This window comes from Aquila chrysaetos, chromosome 7 (assembly GCF_900496995.4).
Source record: "Aquila chrysaetos chrysaetos chromosome 7, bAquChr1.4, whole genome shotgun sequence".
NCBI classification, from domain to species: Eukaryota; Metazoa; Chordata; class Aves; order Accipitriformes; family Accipitridae; genus Aquila; species Aquila chrysaetos.
The window spans coordinates 28,155,606-28,178,916 of record NC_044010.1 but is presented as its reverse complement, the minus strand read 5'-3'; the positions used below and the strand labels follow the sequence as shown (position 1 = coordinate 28,178,916).

Genomic DNA, 23,311 nt, shown 5'->3' with positions numbered 1-23,311 from the left:
GGCGTGGGCTCGGCCGCGGCGGGGCGGGGGTCGCCGGCGCCCGTCACGCAGCCGGGCGGCGGGGTCCTCCTTTCCCGGCTGCCGTCGCCCTCCCGCCGCCGAACAATAGGGCCGCTCCCGCCCAGCGGGCCGGCGAGCCGGGCGACGTCGGGGGCGGCGAGGAGGAAGCGGGCTGGGAGCTGCCGGGGCCGGCGGCACCCGCTACGCGTGTCTGCGGCGGACCGGGGCCGTCCCTGCCGCCGGGGCCGGCTCCCTTCGCCGATCCGCCTGCCGCCGCCGGGGCGCTTCCCCGTTAACTTCGGCCGCCGCCCGCGGAGCCGTCTGGCGCGGCGGGCAGGCGGGGGGCGGCGGCGCCGCCAGCGGGTAGGCAGAGCAGGGCGGGGGAGGGCTAAGCCCATCCCGCGGGGGTTTCTCCGCCGGGGGCCGAGGAAGGGAAACTTTCCTCGCGTGTGGGCGCGCTGCGGGTGGGGGACCGGGGGAGCCGGTGGCATCCCCCCGAGGGGCGGGGGCTGGGGACGCGGAGCCGGGCTGCGGGCACCGCCGCCCCCGGCAGGGGCCCTGCCGGGGGAGGGCAGGGCAGCGCCTCCCCCGCCGCGCACCCCCACGCAGGTGTGTGGGGCGGCGGTGGGGAGCTCGCCACGGGCTGGCGGCGCCCGCGGGGGTGCGTGGGGAGGGGGGCGGGGCCCGGCCGTGCCCCCCCCGCGGGCGGGCCGGTGCCGAGCGGCGCGGAGGCGCGAGAAGATGGCGCCTCTGCAGTGCAGCAGAGAGGCGCCGCTGTGCGCGCTGCGGCCGCCAGCAGCCCGCGCCCCTCCGCGGCCGCCCCTGCCCTGCCCTCCCTCCGCCTGGTGGCACCCTCCGCCGGGCTCCCCTCTGGGTGGGGCTGGGGGCGGGAGGGGTCGCCTGCACCCTCCCTCTGGCCGGGGGTGTGATCGCACCGCGGCTGCTGCTGGGGTCGGGGGGAGCCGGGAGGACCCCGGCGGGACTGCGCAAGCCCGGGCCTCAAAAGAGGAGCCGACATGGATGGGTGTCGGTGCTTCCCCCCCCCCCAAAAAAAAAAAAAAAAGAGGTGTGGGAGGGGAGAGTTATCTCCTGGTCTCCTTCGGTCCTTCGTTGCGAGACCTCGGCCTTAAAACCTCAGCTTCTGTTCTCCTCTAATATTAAGCCTCCCTTCTCGGGGGGGGGGGGGGGGTGCGGTGAGGTGAATGCCAACATTTAGCCTGCAAGCAGAGCCTGAGGCTTGCGCTTCCCCTTGGGCAGGGGGGTGCAGGCCTGCAGCTCGGGTGCCCTTCCCAGGAGGGACCCTGGTACCTGGTAGAGGAGAGGAGACGAGACGGCTCTCCAACCCGGCTCTCCATCCCCACCGCCAAGGCTGCTAGCCACAGGCTCTCGCTTCAAGGTGTGATCTTGCCAGTGTTGAGCAGGGTATACCAAGCTGAGCAGTTGTAAAGATGCTCAGGGGTTTAAAGCTTCCAATTACAAAACTCGTTTGGGTTTATCGGCTCGATGCAACCATTAGTTGTCTGAATGCAACAGAAGGAAATCTCTGCCTTGGGTGCACAGCTGAAGTAAAAAATGAGGTTTTACGATTGAGACTGTGCTTCAGGATAGACCACAGAGGGATGGGCGTTTCTGTTCAGTCCCTGTAGTCCTGGCCTTACAGAGAGGTGTGTAGGTATCGCCACTGTAAAGGTGCTTGCAAGAAAGGGGGCTTGGATTTTGCACCAAAACCGTTTGAGGCAGAGTCTCGAATGGTGTCTGCCTTAGTGATATCTAGAATTTTCAGAGACATCCTTTGCCTCGAAACATTTGACTAAATGGGCACTGGTGTTTCTGCAGAAGCTTTTAATCTTGTTCTGTCATTCCACATGAACATCTGAGGCTTTGCGTTTATCTTTTTTTAAAATGTTTGATATCAGGGTAGGTTTTAACATCTGGTCTTCTGGTGTTTGTCAGTCTTGATACTCTAAAGTTGATGTTTTGAACAAGTGACTGTTTTTATAATGCTAAAATATTTCATAATAGGAATTGCATGCATGCATTTACCGCACTTGAACTGTCTTCATATGCTAAAGTGTGAAATTTTGATGTTTGAATTAGATTAGATTCTCTTTAGATCTCTTTTCTGAAATGAAACATTTTTCCTGCCATTTTAACAAACACTTTCTGGAAAGCAGCAAAGAACCTGTACTTTGCTTTCATGGAGAATGGTATAAGGAAGAGGGAAAGCAGGAAGAAAACAAATTCTTTCTATATTACACATGAAGAATTCCTTTCTAAAATTACAGGTAGATTAATATTTATTTATTCAGCTTTAAAGGAAATATTCCTTAGTGATGCTGCAATGATGTTGTGGTTGCTTAGCATGTTGCTTCTGCCACTCATGTGAATCATGCTTACTGGGGTTAAGAAATCCATTGGCCAAGAGCTCTCATAACTTGTGTAACTGTCATATTCTTCAGTAGCTATTTTTCCATTTACTCTCTATTAATTGTCTGATTTCAGTAGATAAAGGCAACAGTGAATATCCTTGTGAATTTGCATGAATGATCCCAGTTTATAAATCAAGATTTCTTCTAATTAGTACACTGAGGTTATCAGGATTTCTGCCATGCCTGTTCTGCTCACTGCTCTAGCTCCATGTTTATAAGTGAGACTCTTACCAGCTGAGTGAAATCAAGATGTTAAGACATCGATATCATACAAGCTGGCCCTCAGAAGGTTAGTTGACAAAAAAAAGTATGTTGCCTGTGTTGCCTGACAGCTTGTTTTTTTAAACTGGGTAATGTAGTGCTTTATAGGTTCTTATTTTTGTCCGTGGCTTTTTTTTTTTTTTTCCCCAGTGGAAGAGCCCAAATATTTCTTCCTTCATTGTTTAGTTTTCAGGCAGACCTTTAGAAATGACTTTGCAATGTGGGAAGGGGAAGGAAGCCTTTCCTTCGCTGCCATTACAGACTTTCAGTTCCTCTTCCCGTCGGTGTTCTGTTCCCGAATTCCCCTGGCAAAGGCTTTGCATTTGTTGAAGGGTCCTTTTTGCACTTCCTATTTAAAATGCTGCATGTGTTGCGGTGGGCGGCCGCATGGGTAAGGGGGGGCAGGGCAGGCGCTGTGGGTTCTGGTGTGCCGTGAGAATGCTTGGCAGTCAGGTGGACAAATTAGAAGAGTGAAAAAGGAGCTTCTCCCTTGCTCCCTCATTTGCCTTTTGTTTGTTTAACGAGCAGCAGACAATTTTGAGACTTGTGTTCTCTTCAAATGCGTTTTCTGGGGGAAAAAAGTGATCAGCTGCTGTGCTTTTTCACAAAACATGTATGAAAACATGAGGAAGCTGACAAGATTTTGCTATTTTTAATTTTTTTTTCATTAGCTGTTTGTGTGATAAATGCAAGTGATCTTTCTTAATCAGTTTTACTTGATCAGTGTTGAATTGTATGGCAAACCTACAAGAAGTATAGATCGTTTTTGATGGCTTTTCATGACTTTCTATTTGCATGTGTTTAATAAACTGTGAAGGATAATAAATAGTTTGGTTTATAAGTTGTATGAAGAAAAGGTATGACAATTTCTTTTAATTGGCAGTCCTTTTCCAATACAAAGCTTAGCAAAATAGCTTAAGAGCATAGTAACTTCATGTAACTGCTTGATGAATTGGCAGCTGTTTTTCTGAGCAGAATAATTTCTTTTTAGTGACTCACTAAAATAATTAACACAAGCTGTTGGGTGTGGAGACTTGGTCAAGAAATTAGTAGATAGGATCACAGGATCTCTCAGGAGGTCTCTGGTCTGACCCCCTGTCCAAGGCAGGGCCAGCTCTGGGATCAGACCAGGCTGCTCAGGGCTTTCTGCGGTTGGGTCTTGAAAATGGAGCTCCAACGAGAGAGCCTGTGCAACCTTGCTGGGCAACCTGCTCCGTCCACGGTTTGGTTGGTTCACCTCTGCTTTGAAACATGTCTCCAAGCTGTTCTTTGTTTATTTTTAAGGCAGTGTCTCTAGGCTTAATTTATAACTTACATTCTTAATCCTGAATACTCTGAATAAGCATCATTTTGAAATCTGTCACATCTTCCAAAAAATGTATGTAATAACCAGGAGTTGAAAAAATTGTATTTGGGTTTAATAAAGAAAACGAACTGTCAAATGTCCATGTATACGTATGTACATGTATGCAGACACATATTGCATTAAAAATCACCTAATGTGTCAATATAATGTATGCAAATATATATTGAAATCCCCAATATATTTGCATATTGAATGTATGACATTACACAGGTGTACACAGATAGTGATTTTATATACATTATATTAGTGTATAGGCTGTATTAAACCAATAGTCACTTACATACCTCCTTATATCCAGGCAATGAAGAGACAAGGTTCTAGACTGCTACAGATGAAAATATAATAGGGTTTATGTATGGTAATAGGTTCATTGAAGTTGTTAGGTGAGCTGTCTGGTGTGGTTTTAACACATAAGTCTAGAGCTGTGTGGTATTGGATTTAAATTCTGGGGATTTTGAAAAATATCCTGTGGTGTAAGAAGATTAAAAGTAAAGCAAATTGAAAAAATACCAAACGACTTTCTGTGAGCTTGGTTAACTGTTAGAGTATGCTCTTGCAATGAGAGTTTACAACAGTTGCTGCCAGGCCGAGGATTGCCAAGAGCAGTGTTGGTAACGAGCTTGGGCCTGGAATAATTCGAGGACAAAGGACTGCTCTTTAGAGCAGTCAAACTTTTGCTCTGACCTGCTTCCCACCCCCCGTTTAAAACTGAATGCAGTTGGTCTGATGAGCCCTTGTTCCCATAACTTGATCTGGAATCTGTCCTCCTTCCCTGACTCACCTCCAGAAATACCTACAGATGAGGTTTGAAAACACATTTTCTGTCCCTTTTGGTGATACCAAACCAGCTGAGAATATCAGTCGGTAATGGCTGGTGTGTGGTTTTGAGTCTTCAGCCCTAAATAAGTTGCTTTTCTGCCCTTGATTGTAATGTGACAGTTCTGAAACCTGGGTATTTGTCTTCTTTTTTTATTCATTTTGATTAAAAAACTTTTAGAGAGCTATGTGATTATTAAATCTTGTTGTGCTCTCTGCTGTAGATTGCAAAAGCTCTGATGTCTCCAGTTACCAAAAATACCTACCTTTTCTTGTGAGAATTTAGTATATAACAAAAGAGAAATAAAATAAAATGGGGATAATGACCTCTGTTCAAGGGGATCAATTTGAAGACAGCCAATAGTTTGTGTGTATATATATGAGTGTTTATTAAAAAAAGAACATCACAGCTCAAGCTTCTTGCTATATGGAGCATATAGGATTGTTTTGATGCTGCACTTTGTAGCAGAACAAATACTTGACAATGATTCACATAATTACAAAATTAAATTTCGCATGATGGAAATACGAGCAAGGGGCAATACACTCCACAGTGTGTAATTAATGCCAGTATCTTGCAGTGGCTCACAAAACATGCTTTCCAGATGACAAGCACATCTTGGTGTATGAACATAAGGATATTAAAATAAGTGATGCTTTTTAGAAGGGTGGAAAATCTTAAACCAGCTACTGATGGTAGGGACACTGCTATTCCACAATTGTGTGTTGCAGGTTTCTTGCCCTGCATTGATTAATAGAAACAGGAGAGAGTGGTAGATATGGGTATTGCTGGTTTCTTCACAGTAGCTCCCAGTGTAACAACTTTGTAAGCACTGTGACTTCTTCAGCTGAGAAGCCGGACTTCTGGCTTGCCTGTGTTTTCTTGATGGTCCTCCTGGCAAGTTCAGGAGACCTTACCTTCTCTTAAGGACTTAATATTAAAGGGTAAGTGTAGATTGCAGTGATTTACAAGACTTTCCAAAAGAAGCAAACCTTCTGGTCAGCTGATGGCACTCCACTGATTGTGGGACAGCTGAGCTTTAAACAGAGGAGCGCGTGAGCCAGTGTGCTTTGTGGTTTTGTAATCTGGCTGCTCCTTTCAGGCAGTAGTTAAACACTGCTGTTTGGCTGGCAACCGACCTAGCTCAGGAGCTGGCTGCTGAAAGCTGCTCTTCCTGCTTCCACCCGTGCCCTCTGTAAGCTCAGCCTTTTCAGTGCTCTTTGACCCCTCTCTAGGCTGGTTTTCTGATCCTGTGCCGTGTTGAAAGAAATGACCTGTGCCTTTTTTGGTAGGTGTCAGCTTCTGGCAGACCTGAGTCAGAAAATGGCCACAAGCAGTTGAACTGGCCCAGCTAAAAGAGCAGGCAGCTTCTTTGGGGAAGAGTGCCAACCTCTGAAACCACATTTGCTGAAGTTTGTGTAATAGCATTTAATTAAGGTGTTAGTCCCTTTGCCTCCCTCTGGTGACTTGCAGCAGGGCATGAACAGTCTCTTCACACCTGACCCCTCTTTGGTTCCTGATTGTTAAAAGTTAGTGTCAAGTCCCTGCAAAAGGCAAAAATCCCCAGAGCTGTGTTCAGGGATGGATAACTCCATTCAGTTCCCACTGACCCATTTTGAGCTAATCCAGATAGGAATTCTCTGTTCATCCTTTTCTGGTCTGTCTTCCCCTAGAGCAGAGCTTATCTATTCAACCACAGCAGATAACATATGACAGGAATGGGGCAAAATTGGTTGTACCTGTAAGTAAAGGCATTAAAAATTGCTCCTTTTCAGAGCAGGCTACCAATGTGATCCAGTATGGCAGTTTGTATGATTTACATAATTTCTGTTTGGAATTGTAATTAGTAAAACAAAGCGCATGTCTAATAGGAGTTCAAGATGGGGGGAGGGTGAGCAAAACCCTATGTTGTTTGGGAACTGTGTTTATATTGCACTTTGAGGTTTTTGAAACTGTGAAACAAGACTTTACATATATACACAGCTCAAATTTAGGTAATACAGTTATTTTGTGCTAATAGATTTGAAATATACCATTAATTTTTTTTCTTGTGGTGAAGGTGAAAATTGCCTCCTCATCTACCTCCAAAATTTAGTAGGATCCAATGGACATACATAGGAAAAAATAGACATGGGGCAGGATTTTGGAGATACTTCCGATCTCCTTGTCATGCTATCACATCGTCTTTGTGCCTGCAGCAAACCTTCTCTTACCTTATCAGCACGTTTTTAAAGTAGACATTACTCATTCTGAAGCTCTGACCCTGTAAAATTGATTTTTCTCTAAATTATGGTCTCTGCAAAGGGCTGATTTTTTTTTTTCTCACCTGCTTTGTCAGATGCCACGATACAGTTTTGAGACAAACAGTTAACTTCTTTCTCGGCTTAGTTATGTAAATTTATTTGTAGCTGGAGTTTTAAATCTGGAATATGGAGTACTGAGCTGATATGGTAGTTTTATTGCATTCTGCTTTCTTATAATTTGAAAGGTAACTTGAAAAACTACGTTTGTTCCCTATGTGTCACCTGGAAACATGGGGAGATAGATTCCCTCCCCCCTCCCCCCCGATGTATTATTGTTAAAGGTTTGATTCTGTTGTTAATTTTCAAAGCTTCTCATAAACTAAGTCATGGCTTCTAGGTTTTTTTTGTTTGAAAAAAGGTCTTTTTAATATACATCTCATAATGCCTGTATATTTGTTTATGTAAACAGTGAAAAATACAGTATTATCTAGAGGAAGGTAAACTGAGGAAAAGAAGAAAACTTTTAATGCAACAAAAAGGCAGTGTCTTTAAAAAGGCATTCATTATTTTGGGTATTTTCCTTTTTTTCTATATAGGTGTTGTAAATTTAAATGTACTAAAGGTTGATTGATTGTAGTTTAATTTTTGAGTACTTAGGGTATAGAAATGGTGGGGTTTTGTGCATGCATTGCATTAATAAGCATCTAAAGCTGTAGTGTGCGTTAAGCTGTTGGGTTGTTTTGAAGCTTGTTTGATATTCTTCTGCCGCTCTGCTATGTGTGCCTTGTCTGTCCTCTGCCCAGTTCTCTTAAGTATGAAGTGGAATAAAATTACTTTTAATGATACGTCTTTCAGCATCCTAATTTCGTCGCTGTTTCCTTTTGCCAGTTCTGTCTTTGGTTTCATTAAGTCTTAGAAGGATAATATTGATCTGAAGTTGCTTAACAACAAAATTGTTAAACTGAGAATTTTGGAACTCCAACTTGTCCTTCTTTCAGTGTTGCTTAGCTCCTAGAACTTCATTGCAAGCAATCTGCAGATGAGAACTTGTCTGTAATCCCAGCGTCCAGAAGAATATGACTTATCGTGAGAATGTCAGCTTTACATCATTTTAAAAAAAGAAGGCAAAAACCAAAAAAAAACCCCCCAAACTTAGAATTGATTGTTTAATTTTTATGCGGGAGAGTAAGGAGAGTTGGAAAGCCTAAAAAATCAAAGACCAAATAAGGAACCCAGAATACATGTGAGTGTTGAAGGGAGTTCTGAAGACTTCTGAAGGTCCTCAAGGGGTCCTGGACACTGGCAGTCTCTTTCACTTTTGTTTAGATTCTTTTCTACCTTGGTATTGTCTTCTTTCATTTCTCATAGTAGTAATATAAATTGTGGGGAATTTTTTTCTTTTTCCTGCAGCCTTAGTGCCTGAAAAGCCAATTTCTCCTTTTCCATGTGCAGAGTGTTCTGCATAATTGTGATTGCATCTCTGGGCTGTTGAGGCAAAGTGTTTCACCTTTCACTGCTAGCCTGTCCGGCCGGTTTGTGTCCAGGCTGAGGGACATCTCTCATAAAAATCAGCATTTGTCTGGTTGGGTCACAGACTGTTTTATTTTGGTGAATGGCCAAGATGAGATGGGTCAGTGCCTGCAATGGGCAGTTCTGCTGTGTGGTTGGGGAGGGAGGGTTATGGTATCGATTTGCCTTGGCACCCTGCACTGAGCTGCTGGCTCGCCATGGCTGACAGGCTTTGTTAAGTCCCTGCTCTGATTATGGTGGGGCTTTCCTTTGGGCAGAGGAGGTAGTGCCTTTCTGAAGGTGTTTGCAAGAAAATCCCATGAACAGCTGAGCTTGGAGAGAAAATGTAATCTCTGATAAACAGCAGGGTAAGATTAAATCAAAGCATTTTGCTTTGAAATTGCAGTCTAAACTATTTCTGAAAACGTATTTAAACGAGACTTAGGATTTGTCAAACAGTTTTATTTATGGCTACAATACAAATTCTTAACTATTAACCTCCTGTTTAACAAAACTTCTGTGGGCAATGGGCAGAAATATTGAAAGTCAAGACCCAGGCTCTGAGAAGTGAGGCTGACATAGGTTGCTTGGCTCAACTGAACTGTCCCCTTTCATTTGAGTTGGGCTTCGCATGCTTGAATGCAAATGCATGCATCAATGTTGGTAAAGTGTTTTAAGGAAATTGTATCTCTTAACTTGTAAGAGGAAGAAAGCTGTAATTAATCTATCACTTAAAAGAAAGCTTCTGAGTAACAAAAGGCTGTTATGTACTCCTTCTATAAACCGAAAGATGAAATGTGACTTAGACGGTGCTGTTGACTTGTAAGACTTGACAGTAGCAGGTAGGAGTCTGAATTTTCTCTTGTTGCTGTAAAATTGGTGTTTGACGTTGAGGCTAGTAATTAAGTGGCCTCCTCATTTTAAAGAGGGATGTTGAGGCCTGGAGCCTGTATGGAAAATGGGCCATGGGAAGGATTAGCGTTGGGCAAAGTTCCTCTGCCCAGACCTCCTGCCTCCTTGCCACCATGACTGAGCAGTGGGGCTTTGCTGCGCAGTGAGTTTAGGTAAACTTGGCATGGATTTGAGGGTACCTTGTTGTGTGCTAGATGTGGTTTTGGGGAGCTGAGCCCATCCACTCTGGGAAGGGCTGAGGGAAGAGAGGGCCAGGACAAGAATTAGTGGCTCTGATGGATAGAGGTAATTTGGAGGGGGGGTGGGGGGGGGGGAGGAAGTTTTTCTTAATTCCAGCTCTAGAGGTAAAACCAGATGAGAAAAACAATCTGTAATTTATCAGAAGGAAGACTGAACAGTGCCTTAGTTGCCTCCACAAAGAGGAAATACCAGGCAAGGAAAGGCATGCCAAGTACTGCCGTCTGAAAGGCAGTCAGATAGGAAACCAGGGACATGTTTTTGACAGTGTGGGCTTGGGGCAAGCTGAGAAGGGAAATAATTTTTTGCCTCCAGATGTGAAGACTTGCAACTAATTTTCCAAAGAAGTAAATAAAGATGTTGGGCTTCCATCATGGTAAACAGGAGAAATACAATAGTCTGCGATGTGCAGGAGGTCAGATGAGATGTTCTCTGTTCAAATCACGGGATTTAAATTCTGTACCCATGGGGAACTTCCAGTGCCTTTAAACATACGCCCTGATGGGAATACAGTGGTGTCTGGTCATACGAGGTTTTGTAAACAATAATACTGTTTGGAAATATAGCATAAGTTATTTGCTTGTTGATTTTAGGATATGAGTTTTGGTGTTATCAAAACATAATTAAGCCTTAAACTCAGTTTGGTTTTTTCTTTATTTTAAACGTGTTGTGAATTAGCATTTTCTGTGACAAACTACTTAGTAGTATGGTTTGGGATTTCACAGGTAAAAGTGCACTAATATTTGCAGAACTATTCAGGGAAACAGTTGGAAAGTGTTTGCTCTTGGTGTTAAATTGCAATTAAAAAGTGAGTGATAAGTTTTCTGAACCCTTTAAAAGGTTTTGTTTTTAATCAGTGCTGCTGAAGCAAAAGACCCTGGAGCTGGACACCAGCAGGCTAGGCTGGTTGGGATTATTTCCCATGCTGCTGGGTAGTGCCGGACAAGTTTGTCTTGTGTCTGCTTATGGTTGTCCTTGCTCCATGCATTCAGCCCAGCTCTGTGGCTCTCCAAAAAAGAAATTTTAAAGAAAGAAAAAAAACCAGTTTTCAAGGAATTGGCTCAAGTTGTAAATGGCCTCAACAGTAAGTTAAGGCATTTTCAAGTCTTCTCACTTTTTAAATGACTGAGCCTGCAAAAGAAAAAAATCTTGGGAGGATGATCACTAAATAATGTATCTTAGGAGCAATAGCTCCCCAGTGTTTCTGTAACAGCTGAGGTTGGTGTAAAAGGCCATGTGAGCCTTTGGGGAATGCTTAAGCTGGAGCACAGACTTTGTTTATGTCCATTACTTAATGCTTTTTAATTACAGAGAATAATTTGGGTAAGGAAAATATTTAAAATTTGAGGAATTGGGTATATCAGAAATCTGCAAGCTAAATACCAGGATGGTACTCTTGCCTCTGCTGCCAGCAGCTCTCTCTGGAATTAGGCTTCTGGCAAGTTATGAGCTTGTCCAGCAAGATGAAAGAAACCTGAAGTAATTGTCAGTCTCTGCTTATCTCACCATTCCATCAGAGTATCATTTGTTTAGTTTGTAATGTGCTTGTCTGAAGTCTTAAGATTTGCTTTGAATTCTTGCCTTTACTTTGCCCTTTGCAAAAGCACGGGTGGGGAGACCTCTTGGGTTCTCCCTCCCCTGGCTGAGCACTGCGGTTCTGGTGCTGTTCCTCTGCTGCTCTCCTGCCCATCTTGGCTGATGGGTGTTGTCAGGAGCTGTCCCTGCAGGGCTTGAGGGACTTCTGGGTGTCTTCCACACAACTGAAAATTCCTGTTCTTATTTACTGTGCAGTCAGTCTTTACTGTTAGATTTGTCTTCAGGTGAGTGCTGTCTCTGTCCGGTGTTTTTTGGTATTCAGCTGCTTTTGTCTTGCTCTCTAACACTTTTAATTCTTGTTTGAGGAGAAACAATGCAGTATAAGGTTCATCTAGGAGAAAACAATAAAAATCAACAAAACCCAGCAAAAAACACCCCAAAGAAACACCACCCCAGTCCCCAATTCTCACTCTAGCTATCTTACTTTGAGAAACATATGGTGTTGCTGGCTTCCTAATTCAAAGACTGCTTTTAATCATGTCAGCAGCCAAATTTCTGGTCTGCCTGAAGGTGATCTGTAAGGGAAGAAGAATGGGAAGACCTTATATGCTGCTCTGTGGTGTCTGTTGTAAAAACCAGACTAAATGGTTTTCCCGAGTTGATGGGAAGAGGCAATAAACAACTTACTGAGTGTTCTTGGAAAACTAGTGGATCTCTTGCAACAATCAAGTGGAAGAGTAGGGAGAAAGCCTTACAATACTAATTAATCTTTAGGTGGTTTAGCACATGCCAATTAAAATGCCTATAGATTTTGGTAACACAAACCTTGAAGATTCAACCTTCTACTGCTTTGTTTGAATTAACAGTACATGTCGTAGGATACCAAGTCTTCTTACTATACCAGGTGGTACAGAAATCCAGAACTGATGTGTGGTTTTGGGGGGTTTGGTTTTTGTGAGTTTTTTTTGGTTTTGTTTGGGTTTTTGTTGTTGTTGTTGGTTTTGGGTTTTTTCTTTGTTTGTTTTGGGTTTTTTGTTTTTTTGTTTTGGGGTTTTTTTGAGTCAAACCATTCAGGAAAGAAAGGGGGAGTATTTTTAGCCAACTGCTCCCATGACTTCAATTACATGTCCTAAAAAAGCATGTAATTCCTTTAGGAAGTGTCTCTGCATTTTCAGTCCTATGTAGTCAAATCACTTAAGGCATCTAAATTGGTACAACGTTGAGAACATCAAAGGTTTTGAATTGTGTGTGTCTGGTCCCCCTTGTCATTCTGCTTGTGCTTTGAAAGGAGAAAAAGCATCTGGGGCAAGAACGGCAGGCAGGCTTGTGGATAGCCTGCCCGCCCTGTTGGGATGTGGCACGTTAATTTCGTAAGAGATGCTTTGCTAGGTATGACTTTTACCTTTTCCTTTGGGAAACTGGGGAGGGCACAGCTTTCTGAAGAACTTTAAAATAATGTTTATTGTTTTTAGAAATGTTACTTTGGAGACTTTGTTTAAATTAGAGGTGGGGAGGGGGTGGGTTGTCACTAATTGCAAGTTTTGTATTCTGACTACACCCTTACACCTTTCAGAGAGGGTTTATCTCTGTAGTCAGTAAAGCCGAGTATCAAGAGCAGAAGATATATAGAGCCTAGAAGTGAAATAGGAGTTGAACACTTAAGGAGTTAAACTGAAACTTCCATGCAAGCTAGATTCCCCTATAAGTAGCAATAATGGGAAAGTGCCTTGTAAACCAACAGTTGACAAGTTAATTGCATGAATTTTAATATACCTTTTAAAAAAACACAAACAAACCAACCATCAAGAAATGGAAAGGATATAATGGCTTGCTTTTAAAAAGCACCGCTCTGGTTATGAATTTCTGTTTGCAGAGCAGAGTAAATAATGCAGTTCTACAGCTTGCATTGTTTTGATTAGGAGTTCAGAAATGCTTATCATAATTGCTGGATTGTTGGCACTTGCAACAGGTAGCTGGGATTTTTTGAGAAATTGCTCACTTACAGCATACCACAGGAGTGTTGGAAAAATAGAATTTTGTTTAGACATAGCTAAAAATGCAATATTAATAGAGAGCTTGTCATTTGCAATAGGAGTGCTTCATCTCAGTGAGGCTCTACTATCCTCTCAATCTTCAGTAAATTTTTAATTTTGTACTTGGTTTCCATGCTAATGCAAGGGATGTTGTAACTTGTGTGAGGAAGTAGGCTCGTTTAATTTTATAGATGTGGGTATAGATATTGCATTTGTTATGCACACAGGTATATTTCTTTTATTAAAAATATATGCTTTTATGTAATGGTGATTGTTACTGGTTTTTTTTGGTTTGGGGTTTTTTTTCCAGCTGGGTTGTTAGATCCATGTATGTAAATCCTCAACACCTTCCCCCTGCTGACATGTGGGATAGCTGGGGTTATCTGCAGAACTAATGCTGAGTTAGAGAATGGTTTTGGTTGCCGAAACTGTTTGAAATATGTAGTCCAGCTGTACTTGAAGGTACATGTACAACAGATATTTCAGTAATGCTGGGTTAGTTGACACACCCATGTCTCAGGGTGGATTTCTCTTCCTTCCCAGTTCTTAATGATGGGAGGAGATGGGAAAGATGCATTAAAATTACATGCTTTACTTTCAATAATTGTCGCTGGGAAAGGTGATGCTCAGTACGTGCCTGCGTTGGCTTTGTGCTGGAAAGTCTTCTTAACTTGTGTTCCGTCTGCTTGGCGTGTGCTCCACACCATCATTGCTATGCCTGCCACCTCCGCTTCTTGGTTTCTGCTGCCCTTCTTTGGTCCTTATCCTCAAAGCTGCGGTACAAGCCACGGGTTTCTGCTATGTGCCACAACTGTCTTCCAGAAGCGCCTCTCTTCAGCCATCTGCAGGGATGGCGTTTCTGTTATCCTGCTTTAATTTTTGGTTTGCGATAGTGTGTGGGTGTACTTGACTTGGATTGTTGTTTTCCCTTCTCCACGTGTGAGCACATACAGTTCCCACACAGATAATTTTTCTGAGATGTCAGAAGGAAACAATTTTCTCTCAATGAAGCTTAACTCTTAAGATGATGTTCTTCTGAAATGGCAGTGAGTGAGTGTCTGATTCCCTTCTCCTGGGGAAGTGATGCAAGACCAAAGAGTAGGCTCTGGCAAGGCACTACAGTTCCCCTACTAGCCACATCTTTTTGTCAGCTTTGGCTATACCTTTGGGAAGCAAGACACTCCTGATAGTTGTGAACAGTTATTATGGCTTTGAGGGAGACACTTTTTTCCCCAACAGATACCAGTTCTGAACGAGTTTGTACTAGAAGGCAGCGGTTGTCAGTTTGCCAGCAGGTCTGATAGGTCTGTGGACTATTTCTAATAACTTTGCAGAAGTAAGCTAAGAGAAAAGACCCGCTTCCATAAGCCTAGCTCGTTTGGACTAGGATGTGCATTTCCTACACCTTTTTTTAGAGCCTCTTGGGAGGGGGAAGCAATCGTGCTGAGCCTTGTCTGGCTATGGGGCACGTGCTGCTATGAGTTGATAAACCCCGTTTGAAAAGGCCTGTTAAGTCTTGAAGAGGAAAATGTTGTCATAGTGAGTGTAGAGGATGCAGTGGATTTGTGTTGTGGTACCGGGTGGGTTGCTGCAGTGCTTTGGTTTCAAGAAACTCTGAGTCTGATGATGTTGGTGTTCCCTTTTGATTAAAGTTGGTGGCTTTATGCTGTGCCCGTATTAGTATTTATGTTCAAATCACAAGGGTGCACAAGGAGAAGGTGCCGATGGGCTGACTTGCTGGGCTTGGCACTGTGCTGTGGGGTGGCCTTCAGGCACGTGGGCTGGCTTCTTCCATGGTGGAACCCAACCAGAAGGTGTTCTCCAGGAACATGCCTGAAATGTGCTGGCCCCTCATGGATGCCCATGCCACATAACTAGACTAGGTGTGATTGGAAATGAAACACACCAAGCACTGGTGGAAGCACAGCCGTTCTGCTTTGCAGGTCGTCTCCGTGTCTAATGTAGTCGTAGCCACAGAGGTGGTGGGAGGGACAATGTCTTCCAACTGTGACAGCTTGTAGGGACACTCAGTTTGTCTAAGGTAGCGTAGTTACTGAACCATTGTCAGAAATGTAACAGTGCGCATTAAAAAGAAAAATGTAAGCATCAAACTACTTGGGAAATTTCATTGTGACTGGTGGGTGTAATGTAAGGAATTGCTGCCTCTCCTGTCTCCCAGTGTCACCTGTCTAATAAAGGCACTGGGGCTGCCATGTCTGTGGCCAGAAGCTGCAGTTACACACCACTGTCCTTCTGTTAAGACTCCAAGTGAAGGGGATGGGGGATGTGGTCTTAAATAGTGTTTGCAAAGAGAAAAGTTCAGCTTGAAGATAATGTTTTTTTGCACCTCTCCCCTTTTTATAGGGGCAAAAAATGGTATGTGGCCATTTGGGAAAGACCGATTAAAGCAATCCATATCTCTTACAAACCACTTAGTGACTCCTTCGTGCCATCTCCAAGCACATTCCTCTGAGGGCACGGTCACGTCCGCTGTTACAAGTGGATTGGCACTGAGGAAGTGTGCTGAGTGGGCATGTGGCTGGGACCCAGGCTCCCCAGGCATCCGTTCCTAACCTCAAAGGGTTTGTTTTTGTGTTCAGCATTTAAAGGAGCAGTGCAAGAGCAAGAAACAGTTTCCTTCCACCTTTGGAGTAGCTGCTGCTTTCTCTTCTGGTTGCGAAGTGGATGTTTTAAGAACATTTTGATGTGGTTTGGATGTTATGTTTGGATGTAGGCTAAAGTTGGCAAAGCTGGATGCCTAACCTGTACATGTGTGGTTTTGGCTCTTTGTTTTTTTCTAAGTGCTGACTATTTGGAATCTCTAATGAAATTCAGAGAAATTATTGCTCCCTTGAAGTATAGAGGCTAGCTCAAGTTTTTTTTTGTTTTTTTTAAATCCTTGCCCAGTCATTTCCTCTGTTGTTACCTATTTGGTGAAGATGTGAAAATAAGAAGACTCTTGCTAAAACGGGTAATGGCGTGGAAATACAAAGCCTATTGTAAGTGAAATCCAAACAGTCTGAAATGGCACTGCAGGCTGCTGGGGTTGCAAACAGTGTTTGTGCTTGTGTGTTGACATGTATGCATACTGAAGATAACTAATGCTAATTATATCTAGCTGTAGAGTGCCTATCTGAGGAGAGAGTCAGATGGACAGGGCTTATTAGTATCTCTGAACTTGTATTTGCTCGCTTGAGTGGATAATGTAAGCTTGGGGTTATCTTACCTCGCCCCCACCCTTTAATAAGTAGTACATTAAATTCATCCTGCTAATACTCTCCCAAAGTTTACCTCTGGAGTAATAAAATAAAAGGTGGAGCGTAGTAGCTCAGATAATACTGAGATGTGACTTTTTTTGCTCTGATAGTTTGTGTCTGCAAAAGCAAAATGTGGTGTCAGCTCCATGGCATCAGGCAAAATCATAAGAAGAGTGACTGTGTGTGTGTAGGGTTGAACGCTCCAGCTCTCAATGTGTAACCCAACAAATGAGTATTTCTAGCAAATGAAAAAGTTACCCAATTGGAAAAATAAATACCCCCCCCCCGGACTTTTTTTTATAGGTCTGTAAAGGTTTCCAAGAGTATATCTGTATTTTTGTGCTCTTTTGCTGAAAGTTGTGATGCTGGTAAATTACTTCACTATCCAGTACTATGCTGTTATGTCTTCTTCACTGAACACCTGAATTATTTTTCAGCTTTTATCTTTTACTTCTTCCTAAGAACATGGTTAGGTTTAGCAGCACAGCTCAGATGTTGTGTTTGAGTTGAGGTAGTTCTTAATCATCTTTCATTAAAATCATCCATTTATAATTAAACTAATTTGTGGTCAGATACTCAGGTGCCTTGCAGAAAAGTTGATGATAATGCTCTATCATCATGTATTTTTTCAGAATTTTTTGCAAACTAATTAGAATGTTACTTATCTCTTCTTGTGTTTTTCTTAAACTAACAATCTGTTAAGAGTTTCCAGCTGTTTAATTTTTTTTTTCAGATTTGCTTAATACATAAAATTAAGAAGGATTATGGTTATTCTGTAATTTCTGTAATTACATTCTGTAATTATTCTGTGGTTTCTGTAATTTCAAAAACTTTTAATGAGCAGCTTGCTCATGCCCCTTTATGGAAGTGTTTCGTAGCATTGCATAAAAATTTTACGATCAAAGGTCTTGGAAGGAGAGGTTTGGACAGAACTGCAATGTCTTCCTTCAGCAACTGCTTCAGGTATTTCCCAGCATGATGCTTGGAAGTGCAAAAATTATCAAGGTATGCAATGCAAGAAGAGTAAACCATGGTCAGTTATTGTCATGTAGGTGATAGTCCCAGTTTGACATTTCACTGGGAAATATGCTAATTTTTTCTTAATCACTTAGCTTCACTTTTTAGTCTGCTGGGAATAAGTTATAAATGTGCATTATGTGGGATCTGTCCTCTCGGTGGAGAATATTTCTCTGCTAATTATGTATCAGTTGTACCAATGGTAGATACTTAAAACAGTGAAGTTAACGAGTGCCAATTGCAAATCTGGTCTTGCAGATGGAATAAATGGCTAAGTATAATTGAAGAATGTACTGCGTTGACTATGCATCTTGCATATGTTGAAGATGAATGTACTTTAAGAAACTGTGAATGTGTACAGCATGCACACATGTCTAGCCACTGTAGAACCGACTTCCAGCATGTCTTCCTCGGTCATTGTTATTGCTGGAAGAGATGTTCTGTCTTAACTGTAACTACAAATAAATTGGGCTGACAGAGATGCCACTAGGCTGGGCTCTGCTGTGTGTCAGGGCCTTAGAAATGAGAAGGGATTGGAGCTGTAAGAGTACGAAGAGGAACAGCTGGATATGGCAACTTGCATCTGAGTGGCAGGCTTTTCTTTTACAGAAAGAAAGCAATGTTTTCAGAAGTGTGATAGACCTTAACAAATGCAGTAATATTCTCATCAAAGCATTACTTTTACTCATGGTTTTCAGATGTTTGCTAGAGTTGCTGTTGCAGTGTGTTATGTTGGAAGAAGAGAAATGTGCGGAGGTGTCTGACAAAAACCAAATGTCGAGTGGCTGTTCTTGAATGAGGACGAGATGAAAAGTCAAATGTTCTGCCTGTCTTGGAGGGAGTTGTCTTAACTCTTGAGCGCTGAAAGCTAGGCTACTGGCTTTGGTCTGAAGTTGGTTCTCTAGAGCATGATCTTTGGTCTCTGCGAATTCATGGGATCAGAAATTTTGCAAACCCAGGTTAATGTAGTTGCTGTTGTATGAACAGCTTGACATTATTAAGGTTCAACATTGATAGGCACTGATGCATTATTGCAGGGATGAAGAGACTGAGGCAAGGGCTTTATGCAGTAGTCATAATCGGTTTATATGTAAGTTTGTGCCACTGTCCATCTGCCCCAGTTAGATTTGAATAGCCTAGTGGAACCTAGACTGAGGTTGGTTGTGATTCAGGATACAGAAAAAACAAATCTGAAATTTGATGACATAGAGGAAATGCTTGACTTGATAGGAGGACTCCTAAATCTAAATATGCCGGAATCTCAGCACTCTGACATGAAAACACTTCCTATTTATATTACATTTTAGGCTTTAATGCATCACATAAGACTATGTGCTTGCAGCTTCAGCACTTGTGATTTATCGAGGGTATTGCTCCATATTTTATGGTGACGTCAATTGAGGCAAATAGCATCAGTCACGTGCTGTGATGGTGCCACCAGGCCTGGTGGCAGAGCAGGTCCCAGCCTGTCTGGGTGTGCACATGCTGCTTCGGAGCTCTCTGCTGCTCAAGGAATGAAGAGAATTGTAATGCAAGCCATCCAGGATAGTAGAGACCACAGACAGCTGGTTTTGGGTGTGTGGGATAAACAAACACATCAGCTTTGAAGGCAAGGGAGGGTCCTGCCAGCCTGGGAGTCATCCTTCTTTTCTGCACTTCTACTATGCCAAGTTCATCCTGAAATGGGAGGAAACTGCCCTGAAAATAAACATAGCATTGTTGTGTGTAAGGTTATATGCTGTGCTTAAGCTTGGGAGTTTTGGGGTCCTGTGGCATGCAGTAATTGTGCAAGAAGAAGAACTCATGGTGGTTTAAGTCTTGAGGTTTTAACTAGCCAACATTTGTACAGTAGGCATTACTAGTAATTTTATTCTTCTGCCATAGCTGAAGTTAAAATGAGCGTAAATGAGAAGTACTAGAAGCTGTTTGAAGTTTTCTGTATACCAGGCCCTCAAAATGATTCTGTTTCTAGAGGTGGCTGGTGCTTTATATGGCTGCCTGGCATTTATGGATCAGCCTTCTTGGAAGGACATCTATTATTGCTGCTGTATCCTTATGATTTCTGTTGAGTTGGGATAAAAAAAAAAAAGTTGGAATCATGTTTAAAGTCAGGAGTAGTAATAAAAAGAGCAGCCAAAATCAGGCTTTCTTCTGTCACTGATTTCACTTTCGGTGCTGTAGCTATAAAAAAAACCCCAAAGTAGTTGTTTCCAGCTATCGTTTTCAGGGCAGTAATCAGTGTTGCATCTGGACAAGAGGGCAGACAGTTTTCTTGTTTACTGTACTGTGAATTTCCATGTGTGCCTGCTAATAGGCATTAATAATATAAATGCCCGATAATGTCACCATTAGACATTTCCCCCCCATGTACTTGGGGAAGAAAGACTAGAAAAATCTTCAGGTGAGAAGTGAGCTTTAAGTAAATGTGAGAGTCTGGGTGGCTTTAGTCTCCGTTTCCTTGCTGTAAGAGGATCATTTTTGTCAATGATCGCCTCAGTCGCCAAGGCGAGCAGCTCCGGGGGAATGGCAACAAGTTCCTGCCTGGCGCAGCAGGCACTCCTCTGTGACTACCCTGCCTTCCCAGGTGCCCTGGCATCACGGGTACGAGGCTCTGCAGTTGGAGCCAAATAATAATGAGGGTGATGGTTCATCTAGCTTGGAGGTGTCACTGAGGTTAAGTTGGCCTATGCCCTGTCTCAAAACTGCTTCCATAAAGAAAGATGGGTCGTTGTCATGGGAGACTCCCTCTTGAATGGAACAGAAGGCCCGATATGCAGACTGGACCCACTCCTTAGGGAAGTCTGCTGTCTCCCTAGGGCCCAGGTTAAAGATGTGAAGAGAAAGCTTCCTACCCTGGTATGGCCCTCAGATTATTATCCATTACTGATTTTTCAAGTAGGCAGCAATGAATTTGCAACAAGACGTTCAGGGGCAATCAAGAGAGACTTCAGGGCCTTGGGACAACTGGTTAAGGGATCAGAAGCACAAGTAGTATTCTCCTCCATCCTTCCAATTGCAGGGAACGATGAGGATGAAACAGGAAAAGCCAGCAGATCAGTATCTGGCTCCGGCTCTGGTGTCACTGGCAGAATTTTGGTTTTTTTGATGATGGATTGGTTTACACAACACCAGGCCAGCTGGCAACAGACAGGGTACACCTGTCTCAAAGGGGGAGGAGGATCTTTGCACAGGAGTTAGCAGGGCTCATTGAAAGAGCTTTAAACTAGATTTGAAGGGGGGAAGGGATAAAACCAGGCTCACTAGAGATAAGCCTGGGGGCAGCATGCCAGTGTTTGAGGGACAGCGTGCTAGCGAGGTTCTTTGGTCTGCTGTCTCAGTGGAGGTAGGGGAGCAAAGACATAAGGTTTATTGATGTGTTAGAAACCATGGAAGCACCTGAGAATGGTCATGTAGGAATTAGGGCTTCTCCCTGCAAAGAGGTGGCGGGTTCAATAGCCCAACTGAAGTGCATCTACACCAGTGCATGCAGCATGGGCAACAGACAGGAGGAGCTGGAAGCAATTGTGCAGCAGGAAAACGATGACATAGTTGCCATCACAGAAACATGGTGGGATGACTCGCACAACCGGAGTGCTGCAATGGATGGCTATAAGCACTTCAGAAAGGATAGGCAAGGAAGGAGAGGTGGTGGGGTAGCCTTGTATGTTAGGGAGTGTTTTGATTGTCTAGAGCTTAATGATGGTGATGATAGGGTTGAGTGTTTATGGGTAAGAATTGGGGAAAGGCCAACAAGGCAGATACCGTAGTGGGAGTCTGTTATAAACCACCCAACCAAGATGAAGAGGCAGATGAAATATTCTATAAGCAGCTGGGAAAAGTCTCACAATTGCTAGCCCTTGTTCTCTTGGGGGACTTCAACTTACCAGATATCTGCTGGAAATACAATACAGCAGAGAGGAAACAGTCTAGGAGGCTCCTGGAGTGTGTGGAAGATAACTTGCTGACACAGTGGGTGAGCGAGTCAACTAGGGAAGGCACCCCGCTGGACCTGTCGTTTGTGAACAGAGAAGGACTTGTGGGTGATGTGATGGTTGGAGGCTGCCGTGGGCATAGCAATCATGAAATGGCAGAGTTTTTGATTCTCGGAGAAGTAAGGAGGGGGGTCAGCTTAACTGCTACCTTGGACTTGCGGAAGGCAGACTTTGGCCTGTTTAAGGGCCTGGTTGACAGAGTCCCTTGGGAGGCAGTCCTGAAGGGCAGAGGAGTCCAGGAAAGCTGGACATTCTTCAAGAAGGAAATCTTCAAGGCGCAGGAACAGGCCGTCCCCATGTGCTGAAAGATGAGGTGGTGGGCAAGACGACAGGCCTGGCTGAACAGAAAGCTTTGGCTGGAACTCAGAAAAAAATAAAAGGAGATTATGACCTTTGGAAGAAGGGGCAAGCAACTCGGGAGGACTACAAGGATGCCATGAGGTTGTGCAGGGAGAAAATTAGAAGGGCAAAAGCCCAACTAGAACTTAATCTGGCTACTGCTGTAAAAGACAATAAAAAATGATTCTATAAATACATTGGCAACAAAAGGAAGTCTAAGGAGAATCTCCATCCTTTATTGGATGTGGGAGGAAACATAGTGACAAAGGATGAGGAAAAGGCTGAGGTACTTAATGCCTTCTTTGCTTCAGTCTTTAGTAGTAAGACCAGTTGTTCTCGGGGTACCCAGCCCCCTGAGCTGGAAGACAGGGATGGGGAGCAGAATGAAGCCCCCATAATCCAGGGGGAAATGGTTAGCGACCTGCTACACCACTTAGACACACACAAGTCTGTGGGGCTGGATGGGGTATACCCAAGGATGCTGAGGGAGCTGGCAGAGGTGCTCACCAAGCCACTTTCCATCATTTATCAGCAGTCCTGGCTAACCGGGGAGGTCCCAGCTGACTGGAACTTAGCAAATATGGCTGGCACCCATCTACAAGAAGGGTCGGAAGGACGATCTGGGGAACTACAGGCCTGTCAGTCTGACCTCAGTGCTGGGGAAGGTTATGGAGCAGATCGTCCTGAGTGCCATTACACAGCACGTACAGGACAACTGGGTGATCAGGCCTGGTCAGCATGGGTTTATGAAAGGCAGGTCCTGCTTGACTAACCTGATCTCCTTCTGTGACAAGGTGACTTGCTTAGTGGACGAAGGAAATGCTGTGGATGTTGTCTACCTAGACAACATCAGTGTGCCCAGGTGGCCAAGAACACCAGTAGCATCCTGGCCTGCATCAGAAATAGTGTGGCCAGCAGGAGCAGGGAAGTGATTGTCTCCCTGTGCTTGGCACTGGTGAGGCTGCACCTCTAATACTGTGTTCAGTTTTGTGCCCCTCACTACAAGAAATACATTAGGTCCAAAGAAGGGCAATGAAGCTGGTGAAGGTTCTAGAGCTCAAGTCTTATGAGGAGTGGCTGAGTGAACTGGGGTTGTTTAGCCTGGAGAAAAGGAGGCCCAGGGGAGAACTTATCGCTCTCTACAGCTACCTGAAAGGGGGTTGTAGTGAGGTGGGTGCTGGTCTCTTCTGTCAGGTGGCTGGAGATAGGACGAGAGGAAATGGCCTCAAGTTGCACCAGGTGAGGTTTAGGTTGGATATTGGGAAAAATTTCATCACTGAAAGGGTTGTCAAGCATTGGAACAGGCTGCCTGGGGAAGTGGTTGAGTCACCATCCCTGGAGGTATTGAAAAGACATGTAGATG

General features: G+C 43.9%; 1 protein-coding gene across 4 annotated transcripts in view; it reads left to right on the top strand.

Moving 5' to 3' along the window:
• The window catches only part of LOC115343587 (amyloid beta precursor protein), a 243,124-nt gene that overhangs the window by 308 nt on the left and 219,505 nt on the right, over nucleotides 1–23,311 (top strand). The window lies entirely within an intron of this gene.